Here is an 11,755-nt window from a genome sequence, read left to right on the forward strand (position 1 = left end):
ATACCGAGCTTCTTTCAGGACCCAGCCACAAGCGCAGAAAGGGCACTGCACTCTAGACGCAAGAAGGGCGGTGATGCACTACATCGAGAGAACCAAGGAGCACAGGAAAACGAAGCAGTTCTTTGTGTCCTTCGCAAACAGCTTCCTGGGTAGACCAGTAACAAAAAACACCATCGCTCGATGGATCGCACTGACGATACAATTTTGCCACAAACAGGCAGGGCAAGAGCTATCGGAAGGGGCACGGGCCCACTCCACAAGGAAGAAAGGAGCAACAATTGCTTTTCTGGCTAACACACCCATTCAAGACATATGCCTGGCGGCAACATGGGCTTCAGTGCACACGTTCACTAAGCACTACTGCGTGGATATACAAATGAACAAGGAAGAACAAGTAGGACAGAAGGTGCTTCAACATATATTCAACGACCAACGCTCATCTTCCACCCAGCCGCCACAAAGATGACAAATCGCTACAAAGTCTATGCACAGCATAGTGAATCCAGAAAGATTCAAGCTGCAAAACGAATAGTTTCTTACCTGTCGGTGTAGTTTTGCTACTTGAAGATCTTTCTGGATTCACTAGCGAACCCACCCACCTCCGCCAGAAACATGAGGCTGGAGAAGAAGGTGGAAAGACAGAGAATAGAGAAAAAGTAGAGACTTAAGAGAAGTGTGTAAAAGGATATAATTAAGGAGAAAATAATAAGATTGCCTAGGATTCACAAACGGGAGGGAAAAAAAAAAAGAATCCGAAGATGGCGCCCCAAGGTGGGAGCTTCCACAGGAAGCGTGCCGACGTCACAAGAGGTACACCAAATGGTGGGACGTCGACGCCCACCTGGGCTACAAAAAAAAAAGGGAAGAAAGACTACGATTCCGGACCCAACCACCAGATCGCGCAATAATGCACAGCATAGTGAATTCAGAAAGATCTTCAAGCTGCAAAACTACACCGACAGGTAAGAAACTATTCGTTACTTCTGCCACACTAGTATCGTTTGAGCCCATTCCCCGTTCAGAAGCTGCGTCTTCAGAATTCTGGGCATGTCTGTTCTTCAGACCTGTAACTTTCTTCTTCTTAAACTGAGGTTTAGCTTTTCTTTTTGGAAGTATAGTCTTGAGCGTGCAGCTTGTCTCTGGACTTTGTACGCTCTTCTTTGTGTTCTGACCATCCTTCTCTCTCTCTGAGTTTTTCGTCGTGCCATGAAAGGAACGAGAGGAATGTGTATCAGTATCCTGATACCTGTCAGGTTTCCTAATATTATCCCTATTCCTAAGGTTGTACCTCTTTTCAGAGAGCTCCTGTGGAGAAGATCTACCTCAGGATTCAGATATCTTTTCTCTAAAAATGTTGTTGTTTTTTATTATCCCACTTCTTTTTTAGAAGAAGCAGATGTCTGCTTAGAAGTGTCCTTTTCAGGACTGCCCATCAGTTGTTGTGTTAAAGCTTTCCCACCCAAACTGTCTCTGCCTAAATGTGCATATGCAGTTTCAATTATTTTGGTCAGTTCGTGTTGTTGATCTAATGGACTGTACTCCCTTAGATGTTGACGGATTGCCACTGAAGCTGCTTCCCCTTTAATATTAGCTGGTATTATGGCTGATACCTGGTCATAGCTATTTAGTAACTTCATCCCTAAGTTCAGAGCAGGCTCTGCTCCGTACTCGTTCTGTATTTGTTTTAATACATCTGGTATCACCGCTAATAAAGAATACCATGAGTTCTGGTATATTTGGCAGCAAAGACTGTACCCCAAGAGGTGCATTCCTCTACTTGTGGTGTTATCCCCATGGGCAAGCAGATTGTTAGCATTCTGTGTTTTTCAAACGAGATAGTATTTGGGAATACTGCCTCGAGCAGAGTTATTTTCTGAGCTTCCCAGAATGACATTTGTTCACTTTTCGTGAGCGTTTTGCCCATTACTGCGTGTAATGTTTGTGGTGTTATTTTAGTTGATGTACCTTGAGAATGAGTTCCACTTGGTGCAACTGTTGTTGGTTGGTCCTCGTGACGAATTGTCAGGTTTCTGTAGATTTTAATTTAATGCTTGTGTTGTAAGAGTAAGTCTGGCTGTGGCATTGTTTCGAAGTCCGGATGTGGTGTGTAGGCCGCTAATATTGGCCATGTTGCCCCTTCTCCTCCGAGCGGGCCTAATCTTACTCTGTTTCTTATGTGGGGTAGGGCACCTTTTAAACCAGTATAGGTGTTCCTGGTACGTGAGTGGAACTTCTATGTCCTCGCAAGGACCATATTCCAGTGGTGCATCTCCTTCTTTATAGTAGTGAAATGTCTGTGTCCTTGCATCTGCTTCTGGGAATGTAACCCATTGTTTTTTTTTTTTCCCCAAACAGATTTTATTGGCATTTTCATTTTTCACCATTGGTCCATATACACATGTTTAACCATCAATTGAAAAAAACCATAGTGATTCCATAAAATGTTCATTACGTATGTTACAGTGGTTCAGGTTGCCGTTATCAGCCGCTTCTTAGCATTAGTCATTTCTAAGGAACCCATTCCTGATACTGTTATCTACTCAACTTCTGTTTTAAAATTCAGGTAATGTAACCCATGAATAGAATACCTGTTTTATTTGATTTGTGCGCCTCAATCACGAAAGCTACTAAGCCACCCCTAACTGATAACCCATTTTCTAGTAGTTTCAGGGTGATAGTATGTCTGAATTTAGGTGCAATGAGAATTCCATCCACCTCTTCATCTCATGTTGAGAAGCGTTGAGTCACCACCGGGTTATCTTCGCCCTCAGTCTTTTATAAACGAGAAGTTGAGGTGTTATGCACAATTTTAGGAACACTATGTCCTTCAAGCTTGAAATAACCAACAGCTAATAAATAGGATATTTTGCCTACTCCGCTGTGGCGGAGTTTGTGCCCAATCACTCCAGACGTCTCTGGCGTTTTGTGAGTAGGGGTCTCTGAGAATTAGCACGACTGAACTACTCCGATTCTACTGTTAAATAAGTACCCAACCAACGTTGGTGGCGCCATGTAGTGTAGTTCCTTTATTACCCATACAGGACCTGTGCGTTCGGATAACTGATTCTGAGCACCCCCACCGAGAAATGTTAGTCTGTTTGCATTAGCTAGCTCACAGTGCCACTAGTATCTCCTCTTATTGGGGAGAGAATAGGTTCTGGCAACCTTAGAACATGACAATCCTGATCCCTCAGGATCGTGGAAACAATGTACTACTTTTCGCTCTGTCACTCGTGCTCACTTATTCAGTCTGAGTTTACACAGAAGAAACCCTCAGTCTAGGTCCGCTCTCTCCACGCAGCTCCGCTGTGCCGTCTTTCCTCCAGACCCTGACCTCCTCCTTGGGAGGTTCGTGGCTGCTGCCCACTCCTGCGCCTGCTGCCCGCTCCAACTAGGACCAGACTGCCTGCAACCACCGTAACCTTTCACAGGCGTTTTTTCTTTCTTCATTTCTCCCTGTTGTCCCACGGTTATTGTGCCAATCTGTGTCTTGCTCTAATTCCACCACTATTTTTATTTTCTCGTGCCTGCCTGTTCCTTTTTGCCTTTCACCACTGCTGCCCCTGCAGCCCCCTCCTTGAATTCCCCCGCTCCCACCTCCCAGCCTCTCCTCCCTCCCACCTCCCCTACTTAATTGCGGCCGCTGCGTAGTTGTGATCAGCGGGCGCGCTAAAGGCAAACCCGTCTGTGCCCAGCAACAGGAACCCTGGACCTCCCACTACCCATTGCTACGACACCAACGCCCTCCTCGCACTCAACCCTGGAAGACTTAGAGAATGCCAACAGGCCTCGCCGAACACGACCAGTTCTCCGGCCTCCAACACTGCCGACACCCTAAAATGCATCCTCCTCAATGTACGCTCCGTACACACATGCCATGGGAATCTGGAACCTACTCGACTCTCTCACCCGACATCGCATTCTTCACAGAGACCTGGACCAATGCATCCTCCGCCCCGACCTCAGCACCGCCATCCCAGACGGATACAAGATCCAGAGGAAAGACCGCCCCAACCACCCAGGAGGGGGCCTCGCCATCGCCAACAAGAGCACCCTCCGCCTCACCACCTCCAGCGAAACCTTCCCCTCCGCCGAACACCTGCACTTCTAGATCCAGACCACCCCCAAAGCCTAACTCCGAGGAACCCTAATCTACAGGGCCCCCGAACACCCTTCGCCACCACCATCACAGACTTCATCGCACCCCACGCCATCGCCTCAACAAACTACATATTCATTGGAGACCTGAACTTCCACCTAGACAACCCTAGCGACCCCAACTCCACTATCCTTCGTGACTACCTCGCCAGCATAGGACTTAAACAACGCGTCAACACACCGACCCACAGAGCAGGACACACCCTCGACCCCATCTTCGCGGCAAGAAACCACGTCCAATTCAGCCACACAATGCAGCCACCATGGACCGACCACCACTGCGTACACTTTGCCATCAACAAACCCATGGCACTCAAACTAGCCCCACGCCCACCACGAAGGAACTGGAGCAAGGTTACCGGCTAGCAAATTAACTTCACCCTCGCCCGAGACAACCACACCTGGGCACCCAACGCAAATGACGCAGCCAGAGAACTCCACACCTGGATCTCCAACTGTGCAGACGAGCTCTCCCCGCTACGCAACCCCGACAGACAACGCCCCAGGAAAGCTGCCTGGTTCACCACCGCTCTCAAAGAAGCCAGAAGCTCCTGCGGATGCCTGGAGAAGAACTAAAGAAATACCAAGACAACCGAAAACCACACCACCTACAAGGGCACTACGACGGACTACCACAACCAGATCAGAGCCACCAAGAAGAACTTCATCCGCAACAAAATCCTGACTAACTCCAAGGAACTTTTCAGTGTCATTCAAGAATTCACCAACCCACGCAGCGAAGCCACAGACATCACCCCATCCGAAGACCTCTGCGACAAGCTTGGAACCTATTTCCACTTCCGGATCAAAAGCCTATACGAAAACTTCATCGACCAGGCAGCACAGATGGCCCCCCGCACCCCAGAAACACCAGCCAGCCCACCATCTCCAAGTGGACACCGATCACGGCTGAAGACACTGCCTCGACCATGAAAAGCATCCACTCGGGGAGCCTCCAACGACCCCTGCCCCCCTCACATCTACCACAGAGCCGCGGCCTCCATCCGAACTACAACGCACCATTAACACCACCTTCAAAACAGGCACCTTCCCAGACGACTGGAAGCGCGCAGAAGTCAGAACCCTGCTCAAGAAGCCCACAGCTGACCTCACTGACCTCAAGAGCTATCGGCCCATCTTGCTCCTCCCCATCGCAGCCAAAGTTGCAGAGAAAACAGTCAACAGGAAACTGACACGATTCATTGAAGAGAACGCCGTCCTTGACCCGTCCCAATCCGGATTCCGAAGCAACCACAGTCGAGAGACCACCCTATTTGCCACCACAGACATTCGCACCCTCCTGGACCAAGGCCACTCCGCAACCCTCATCCTACTCGACCTATCAGCGGCCTTCGACACAGTCTCCCACCGCACACTAGTCGCCAGACTACACGACGCAGGAACAGCCCTGGGCTGGATCTGATCATTCTTCACCGGAAGAAGCCAAAGGATCAGACTCCCACCCTTCCTCTCTGACCCCCCACGAAAATCACCTGCGGAGTCCCACAGGGTTCATCTCTGAGCCCCACCCTCTTCAACATCTACATGGCCCCCCTCGCAGCCATCGTCTTTCAACACGGCCTCAACATCGTATCCTACGCCGATGACAACCAGCCCATCCTCTCCCTCACCACTACCAAACAGCTTCCAGAAAGGAATGCAAGATGTCGCTGTCTGGATGACCAACAGCTGCCTGAAACTCAACGCCGAGAAGACAGAAGTCCTCGGTACTACCCCTTCTGCTTGGGACAGCACCCGGTGGCCGACCAGCCTCGGAAGCCCACCTACCCCCTCAGACCACGCCAAGAACCTCTGCATTGTACTAGACTCATCACTCACCATGAACCGACAGGTCAACGCTGCCACCTCCAGCTGCTTCAACACCCTCCGCATCCTCCTCAAGACCTTCAAGTGGATCCCCCCTGAGTCAAGGAAGACAGTCACCCACACACTCATCACTAGCAGACTGGACTATGGAAACGCACTCTACGCCGGCATCAACAAGTCCCTACTCCGCAAACTCCAGATAATACAGAGCACCGCTGCCAGACTCGTCCTCTGCATCCCCCAACACGAACGCATCAGCCAACTTCTACAAAGTCTCCACTGGCTCCCTGTGGAGCAAAGAGTCGCTTTCAAAATCCTCATGTCTACAAATACCTACACAACAACGGGCCCAAATACCTCAACGACCATCAACTTCCACGTACCCAAAAGAAACCTCTGATCTTCCAACCTCACACAGGCCGAAACCCCGCGCATCCACAGAGCCAGAGCAGGTGGAATATTCTTCTCTCACATTGCAGCCAAGACCTGGAACGAGCTACCGGCAGACATCAGACTCGCCCTCTCCCTAAACACCTTCAGGAAGACCCTCAAGACCTGGCTGTTCAGCTAAAACGATCTGCGGACTCCCTGCCCTTCCCCCTTGCACCTTGAGACCCTCACTGGTGAGTAGCGTGCTTATAATTCCCTGATTGAGAGTTTACACAGAAGAAACAGTCGGGTGTGTTACAATAAGTATTTATTGCACAGTTGTTCTTCTAGTGTAAAATAGATGTGCTGCGACAACTGTTAGACAGTAGCAGATATATATGGTTAGCAGTACGATGAATATAAAAGGATAGTACAGTTCTACCATTTTGCAATAGTCATGAATACATACATGAATTTAAATTGCATGATAAAAGAAAGTGCGCGTACTCCTACGATGTCTATCTAGATGTACCTAAGTGTACCTAGCATGTGAGTAGGTGTGAAGCCAAGAATCCCTCTAGGTTTTAGTCGAATCCCATTACCTGAAGTGTGAGAATGTAGGAGCCCGTCCTGGTCTCGAATTGGACACCCCGCAAGGGATGTGTTAGACCACTGTCAGCCGGAGTGTCTGCATGCATGAGCCTCAGCGTCTCTGGTCAGTGTGTGGGCCTGGAAGTCTCAGTTCCCTCTGCCTAATACTAACAAGATGCGCTATATTTATGCAGAAAGTATCTAGGGTTCCTTTGTCCCTTGTTTCTTGTGTTTAGCCATTGTTGCATTTGAGGATGACGTACGGGATGAACCGTATACGTAGATATGGTGGGGAAGGTGGTGTAGCCACTGCATTGTTTCCAAGAACCCTTATGAATATTCATTCATACTGTGTGAGTCTATTGATGGAGTTATAGGTCTCTATTGTTTAGGAGAAACCTTCCTTCTGCACCCAGGACTAGAACTAGGTAAAGGTTCAATCTTAGAAGGCTTGTTAGTGTAGTGTGGGGGGTAATGTAGGTGACGGGGTATGATTTTACCTGGGCCTATATTACGGTACCTATATGGAACATAACACTCTATGCCAAATGCACCACACACGCCCCTCTGCACCACTCTAATCTAAGCCAAAGCATCTGCGCCACTCTGCAACACTGCTCTACAATACCGCTCCGATGCTCTACTGTAGGGCACACTATTCTGGGCTGCCGTTCCTCAGTTCTATAACTCTACTCCACAACAGTCTACTTTAATCTACTGTACTGCACTACTCTATGCACTACCCTCTACACCACTCCACTCTGGCACTCAACCCTATGCCATTCTATAACACTCTACTTTAAAATGCTTCACTCCACTCTCCTTTACCCCACTGACTTTGCAATACTGAACAGAAGCCATGCTTGTATACAACATGGCTAAAACATATTGGTAAAGCAAATGACTCTTGCAGAGTCGGGACCTATTATTACCTTTACCGATTTGTTTTTGGAGTAGTCCCTCCCAGTCAGTTCTCTTACCACCTTTCAAGTTGAAGCCATTGGCAGTCATCTGTGGTGTTCTCCAGGGTTTGTCCTGGACTCCCACCCTCTTAAATATCTATACAACTCCTATGGATGGCTTTGGGAGGGAACAGGCATTTGATAATACTTTGTATGCAGATGATACTCAGTTAATGGTTTCCATTTAGGAGAACTCTTAAGATTTTACTGTTTGGGAAGGCCAACAGTTTCTGGGATGATTCTTTGTGACCTGCTACTTTGGGCCATGACTCGAAGCCCTTAAAAGCAGTGAAATCCTGATTAAAGATTCCCTTTCCATGAACACCAGGTTATTGTGGTGTAGAAGTTATGGTCTTCTGCGTTTCCTTTGTGGAATTTTTAATTGGATTCTGACTCGCCAGCACAAAACTACAGTACAGACACTTCTCACTAGTTGACTTGACTATGGTAATGCTTTATATGTAGGGATGGCTGATTCTTTCTAACCTGCTTCCAAAGCATTCAAAATATTGTTGCGCGTCTGATCTGCAGTCTTTCTGCTAGGTCTTCCACTTTGAACAGTCTAAAGTCTCTTCATTGGCTGCCCGTGTGCAAGAGAGCTATTTTTATGTTGTTCAGTTGAGCATCGGGCTGTTTATGTTTTTTGGGCCATTTTTCATTGGTCCTGTGGCTCTGAGAATCCAAATCTACATGCCCTCTAGAACTTTTAGATCATCAAACCAGTCAGTCATCCTTTTGAGACACATCACCAGATTTTGTATGGGTGAATGCATCTTTACCTACTTGGTGGCTACCCATTGAAATGCTCTCTTGCTTAAACCGCGCCAAACCTCTGATTTAGCAGCATTTTGGAAATGATTGAAAACCCGGTTGTTTACTGTAGAATTGTTGTTTTGCAAGGGTGCTATGCCTTCTCTTGTCTTGCCCTTGTCCTGAGTCAGTACTTGGTCTAGCGCCGGGATATTCCCTTGTGGCTGAGTGTGCGCTTTACAAATATTATAAATTAATTGACCTGCTATTCTTTGATTATTTCTGTCTTGGTTAGAAATTTGATACAACTTTTGCTATGTTACATTTGTAATTAAACTGCTTATGAGTATTTAGTGTATTTTTCCTATGCCTTTTAACACAGTGATGCAGAGCTTTGGGATCCCTAGCATATTCAAGTCTTATTTTTAGCCTGTATGCTATTAATTACAGGGAAGTCTCTATGTCCATATTGTTTACCTATATGTTTGACCTAGTTCCCCTTTCCATTTTCTGTGTTAATTGTTTTCCCACAGACACTAGCAAGTCTTTCTTTTATGCAACTGCGTGTTTTATTGCTGCATATTTATTTTATATTGGGGTTTAAATATTTTCTGAAAGTGTTTTTCTTTAGATGTTAAAAGTGCTTTTTGTGTGTTAAAGCATTTGTTTTATCTTTACAGCCAATGAAGACACCATATTGAAATGAAACGCTACCTCATCTTTTTCATCTGTGGCGCCTCTGAATGGTTAACATCTTTATTTGCAATATGGTTTATTTGCCATGTCTAGTCATCCATCAGCTGAATTAATAAATCTGATTTTGGGATTTGACCGCATTTCTACGACCTTAAGTGAACATTGAAAAGTTGCTTTTGAAAAAGGGTCTTCTGTCATCGAAGATGTTTGCTCTTAATGTTATTGGAATTGATATTTGATGCAATAAAACTACAAGATATAGTGGCTACATCAATTTTACGGGAAGGCAAAATATTGAGTGTAAAACGGTTTCTGTTACAGCTATAAGTACATGATTCCACCATGTGATTGGGTTCTTAAAATAGCATATTTTGTGAAATATCGCAAGTGAAAATATAAATGCATGTTTCTCAAATCACTGACTTGGATTCCAAACTTAAGACACAAATCTATTACTTTCCAATATGTTTATTGATTTCAAGCGCATTGTCCCTGGTGTCTCACCCTGTAAATGTTCATCAAGGTGAAGTCTTTTTCATAGGCGAGATAGATTGACTTCAGAGCCAGAGTGTTAGGATTTTTGGTGACTAACCCATCCATAGATTCTCATTTGTTTGCCTCCTTTGCTCCAACCAAGGACTGAACGCCTGCTAGTATCCCCACCATGGATAGTGTGCTGGGGCGTAGCCCACATGCCACAATGGGCGATCTGGCACCATTGGGTTTCTGTGGTATGTCCATCATGGACCCATAGGACCACTTGCCAATGCGGACTTCTCAGTAGTGGAACCCACATACGTTGACCTTCTCACCACTACCAATGTATTCCTGAGGCACCACCCACGATTGCAGTATTCTCATGGAATCTGGCTGGGGTGAAGTCTAAACTGTCGCTACCACACTGGAACGGATTCATAGAAATCTTCGATAACCCTGTGTCGATCCTGTCTACAGGTCTGGGTATTTAAGCTTCCATCTTCCTGCTACTAGTAATAAACCAGGTCGTCCTGCCGGGGGCTTGTCAGGCTTGCTCTTCGTTGTTCAGTATCCCAGCTGAACATTGACAGCTGGGATATTCTGGGAATTCGAGTTAAGGGGTAAATAGGCCCTACTATTGACATTTACAAAGTCTGTGCCAGAGGAACCTAGGGGTGGTGTTCCAGCGGGACTAGGCGTGGTAGGTCATCTGATACCCTGCTAAAACTTGATGCGCTTTTGGACGAAAAAGACCCTAACCTTTGATTCTAGCTGGAGACTTTACCATCTCCTTTTGGATAGGGACCATGTGTGCGTAGTAGTAGTAGTAGTAGTAGTAGAAGTAGAAGAACAAGAACCTTGGTCAATCCCCTGTCTGGGCCTACCCCCATCAAAAATGGTCTCAGGTAGTACTTCAACTAAAGGCCCTCACTCTACAGTTCAGGTTGAGGGCAGCAAACTGTAGACCTAAATTGGACAGAGCAGATGCGTTCAATAACTTCAATCGTGCGAGTCGTATTGCCTGCATCCTGATAGACCCGAGTGGTTGTCACATTGTTGCTGATATGGCTGTGTGGGCAAGATTAGAAAGTGATCATAACCCGCTTTGCCTCAGCTTGTTACCATGGGTGGGTTTCACGGCTTGTCCAGAGTACGCCAGGCACCCCAGGATGTGATACCATCTAATTATAAGAGCTGCATGGAGTGGAACAAACTAGTTCCTAACAATGAAAAGCTCCAGTTCATTAACCAGGCACTGCTATCATGTATGTTAGAGACTGCTGCTCTGAACATGGATACTGGAGGGTTGAATACAGTTTCCGATGCACAGTCCTGCTTTTTTTTTTTGGCGTCTAAATTTACTGTGTCAGCGTCAAAGGTTAACCATTAAAAGGGAATACAACTCTTGGTTCAAGCGGGAGTGCAGACAGCTAAGAACTCAATTATCCTGGGCTACTAAATCTAGAGCTATGGTGCTCATACAGACTCATAGGAGCGCTTATAAGCACGCCCAGGTAAAGTAAAAATGGCAGTGGGCTAGGTGACAGCTAATTAAGGAAGCTTGTGACTTCATAGGCTGTGGCTTTGGCTTTGCCGCTTGCTGTGAGTGAGCAGGGAGATGTCGATAACTCCAGCCTCAGTTTTGTCTCCTGGGCCCAGCATTGAGATCCCTTACCGGGGTGGCCGATGGATCATAGCTCACGGTTCGACTTGGCTCAGTTTCAGCCGCAGCTGCACCCAGTTCCGGCCCTCCCTGAAGCCTTCGCTTGAAACCTTCACCGCCTTGAGACTCTTCCAGCGCTAACGGCAAAGGCCCTCCATCATCTGTACGACCACCTGTGGCAGACAGGAGCCACGCTGGACTGACCCCCTGCTACAAACAGTGTGCAGTGAGCAATTGCCAGCCAGCCAACCAACCAACCAGC

General features: G+C 47.0%; 1 long non-coding RNA gene across 2 annotated transcripts in view; it reads left to right on the forward strand.

Annotated features, from left to right (window-relative positions):
* LOC146861753 (uncharacterized) overlaps nt 1-9,621 on the forward strand; it is a 119,761-nt gene extending 110,140 nt beyond the window's left edge. For both annotated transcript variants that reach the window (XR_014978043.1, XR_014978044.1), the window contains exon 4: nt 9,338-9,621. This is a non-coding gene — a long non-coding RNA (uncharacterized LOC146861753). The remainder of the gene's footprint in view (nt 1-9,337) is intronic.
* The last annotated feature ends 2,134 nt before the right edge of the window (nt 9,622-11,755 follow it).

Source organism: Triturus cristatus, chromosome 2_2, assembly GCF_964204655.1.
Source record: "Triturus cristatus chromosome 2_2, aTriCri1.1, whole genome shotgun sequence".
Taxonomy (NCBI): Eukaryota; Metazoa; Chordata; class Amphibia; order Caudata; family Salamandridae; genus Triturus; species Triturus cristatus.